This window comes from Pristis pectinata, chromosome 24 (genome assembly GCF_009764475.1).
Source record: "Pristis pectinata isolate sPriPec2 chromosome 24, sPriPec2.1.pri, whole genome shotgun sequence".
Lineage (NCBI taxonomy): Eukaryota > Metazoa > Chordata > Chondrichthyes > Rhinopristiformes > Pristidae > Pristis > Pristis pectinata.
In genome coordinates this window covers 26,847,681-26,851,617 of record NC_067428.1, presented here as the reverse complement: position 1 = coordinate 26,851,617, position 3,937 = coordinate 26,847,681, and positions in this window count along the sequence as shown.

Below are 3,937 nucleotides of genomic sequence, written 5' to 3'. Positions count from 1 at the left end.
TCATGTAGTACTGTCAGCACAGCAAAGCACCCCAAGGTATTTCAAACAAGCATCTTAAAAGAGAGATTAAATTCATGAATTTCAGTAGCACAGAAACCTGAAAGGCCTGAAGGACCAGAAGAGAATCAAAAAAGTAAAGAGGGGCGAGGGACATTGATTAACCTGAAAACCAGAACCATTTCTAACTAGTAAGGAAATTTCCTGTTAAATAATTTATTAATGACAAAATTGAATTTTATAAGTTAAGGATTAAGTTGATGAGATCAACCTTTTGTTGTAATTGATAAGGTTCACAGTCAAACATTATGAGGTTAAACCCTTGTTCTACAAATAAAGTGTTGAAATCAGTGCATTGACCAAGTGCTGTCCATTGAATGAGAAGCCACATATGTTTAAAGGGTTATTATCTGTGGGATACCTTGTTTAAGTATATAATGCCATGAACAACTTTGAAACTTTCAGTAATGTGCTGTCAGAGTTCAATACTTAATCAGGAATCTTCTGACTTTTGCTTCTTCTACGATCTATTAAATATTTTCAATGCAACCTTTGGTTTCAGTGCACTCAATTTGTCTACCTAATTTTGAAATAATGTAACTTTCAACAATACACTTAAACATTCTCTTGTATAATTAGGTACTGTTATAGAAATTCTGAACTGTACGAGTTAGGTTAAAATGCCTTTGAACTACAATAAATACTAAAGCTGCTGGAAAGAGAATTATATTTGATTCAGATGAATAAATATGCAAGTTATTTTGAACTTGTATGTGAATTATAAGGATGGATATATATTTGAGTGGAAGTATATCGGGCAATTCGGTGCCTGCATTCATTAATCAGGGGTCTATATAATAATGCAAGAGATGGTTGGACACAGTGTGTTTCGATATTGCAAATGTAATTGATTAGACCAAGCTTGACTTGGCAACCATCCACATCCAGATGCAAAGAGTTGAACTCACTGGTGTTTCACACTGGAGTTATGACCTTGCCTCAGTTGGCATAGTGTGGAGGACCCACCTCTAGAAATGTTGGGGCAGAACTTTGCCTTCTTTCAAAGCTGTCACCAGGTCAAAATCTTGGACGTTCCAAACAGCAGCAGCGTAGGAGTAGACGGTACTCTCACAAGAACTACAGCAGCTGAAGAAGGCAGCTCACCATCACCTTTAAGGGCTGTAGATGTTGGCCAAGCCAGCAAAGCACACGTCCCATAAAAGAATAATAATGGAAAGACACAAAACTGAAAATCTTTAATACTTGCAGGTTAGGGATCATGTTCTCTGCTTCTTCCATTTTAACCCCCTCCCCTCAACTTCCACCATCTTACACTGAGGGAAGCTGGGGGATAAGTTATTATCAACATCATAAGATCTTCAGCAACAAACAATTTGCTGGAAGAACTCAGCAAGTCAAGCAGCATCTGTGGGAGGAAAGGAATTGTCAACATTTTGGGTTGGAACCCTGCACCAGGACTTGAGGGAGGATACGTGGCTGTAGTAGTGAGTCTTGGTAAGAATGTAGCTGAAGAGCCAGAGAGCAGTAGAAACTACAGAGGGGGAGCAGTGAGAGAGGGGCATCACAGAACTCCCATCAGAGAGAGGAGGAAAACTTCTCAAAGTTGACATACCTTGAAGAGACTTTACAGTGGAGCAGTACAGTGGAGACACAAGAGACTGCTGATGCTGGAATCTGGAGCAAGGTTTTCAGCCTCTTTTCCTCTCTGTATAAACTGGATATTGAGAGTACTATTGTCTACAAAGAGCTGTGGTTTATTTCATTCATGCATTTGTACTTACAATCTTTCTTGCATGTATACATAAAGTAATGCAATGCTTTAACTTTCTTTCAAAGAATCTCTTTTATATATCCTTCCCTAATTATCCTTCAGCAGGTGGTGGGGGTTGTGTCCTGGAGCTACTTGTGGCTCCATGCTAGGTGGGAACTTCCAGGATTTTGACCCAGTGACAATGAAGGAAAAACAAATAGCTTCTGTATCCAGTTCTTGGGTTAATGATGTGGTGGTCCATCCAGTTGCACTTTTACTATAGTGGGCTGGTATAATTGAGTCATGTGCTGGGTCATTTCAGAGGTCAGTTCATAGTCTTCCACGCTGTCAGGGGTCAGCGGTCTTAAAGACATTAGTGAAGCAACTGGGTTTTTGTCATTGTGTAGTAGGTTCATGGTCACCATTACCAACACTTTAATTTAGATTATTTAATTAACTGAACCCAAATACCCTACTTGCCATGATACCTTTAGAACTCAAGGTTTCAAGGGACATTAATCTAGCAATTTAACAACTGCATTCTGACTGGTTACATCACAGCCTGGTTTGGAGGCTCCAATGCACAGGATCGCAAGAGGCTATAGACTCAGCCAGCTCCATCACAGCCACAACCCTCCCCACCACTGAGGACATCTTCAAGAGGTGGTCCCTCAGGAAGGTGGCATCCATCACAAAGGACCCTCACCATCCGGGACATGACCTCTTCTCATTACTACCATCAGGGAGGAGGTACAGGAGCCTGAAGACCCACACTCAACAATTTAGGAACAGCTTCTTCCCCTCTACCATCAGATTTCTGAACAGTCCATAAACCCATGAACACCATCTCATTATTCCTTTTTTCTTGCACTATGTATTTATTTTTGTAATTTATAGTAATTTTATGTCTTTGCACTGTACTGCCGCCACAAAACAACAAATTTCACATCATATAAGCCAGTGATAATAAATCTAATTCTGATTCTACATCACCATTCCCTTGCAAACTATAAGGGTTTTAATAGCTACAAAGAAAGATTTTGGTCAGACTGCACATGACATCACGTTACCCTTTAAATAAAAACTTTTACATTCCTCCTCATGCAATGTTCTCAGATGTAATGTTGACGAGCTAAGCTCCTTTCAGCTGGCATTGAACAATGTATTTTCTGGTGCAAATGTGTATTGTGCTTGTCAATTATTTTTAGCTGGCTTCTGAGAAATGGTCAGGATTATAAAAGGGATTCTGCACCATTTGTTACCACTTCTCATTTAACGTTTGATATTTTGCTTTATTAATGGACATTCTGGAACATCGATGATCTAGTGACAACATCACCAGGTTATAATTCTTACCCCTTACTGTTATTCTTGTGCAGCTCTGGCCTGCAGCCAGAGGTAATTCATAAAATTCCATTGTCTTCCCTGCCTATCAATTTTAGTACTCCGAGGTGATCAGGCATGCTTCAATGGTGCGTGAATGTGACGCTGGTTAGATCTGGAGATAATAGTAAGACACATTATACAGTAGTTCCTTTTGCAGACTATGGTCCCGCTCATTTCTTTATGTTACAAAATATTTCTTTGACATCATTGCCCCCTCCCCTCACCCCCCAAACTGTGATTGGCTGCATCATGGTCTGATACAGCAATTCCAATGCACAGAAACAAAAGAAGCTGCAGAGAGACTTGGACCAATACATCACAGGCACATCCTTCGCCACCATCGGTAGTATCTACAGGAGGCACTGTCTCAAGAAGGCAACATCCATCATCCAGGCCATGCCATCTTCTTGTAGTTACCATCGGGCAGGAGGTACAGAAGCCAGAAGTCCCTCACCACCTGATTCAAGAACAGCTACTTCCTTTCATCTATTTGGGTCTTGAGCCAGCCGGCACAACCCTAATCACTACCTCAGTATAGTGACAATATGACCACTCTAACACCTTGCACTACAATGTGTGTTTCAATGTACATGTGACTAATAAAGATCTTATCTTATCTTAAGGGTTAATGCAGGAATGTTTAGCTGAGGTAAAAGGCCAGCCATGATCTTATTGAATTTCAGAGAGCAGGCACGAGAGGCTGAAAGGCCTACTATTTCTTGCATTATTGTCAGAACTCTGCATGGTGCTTTAAGTGTGATCTGATCCTTGTCTAATACAAAT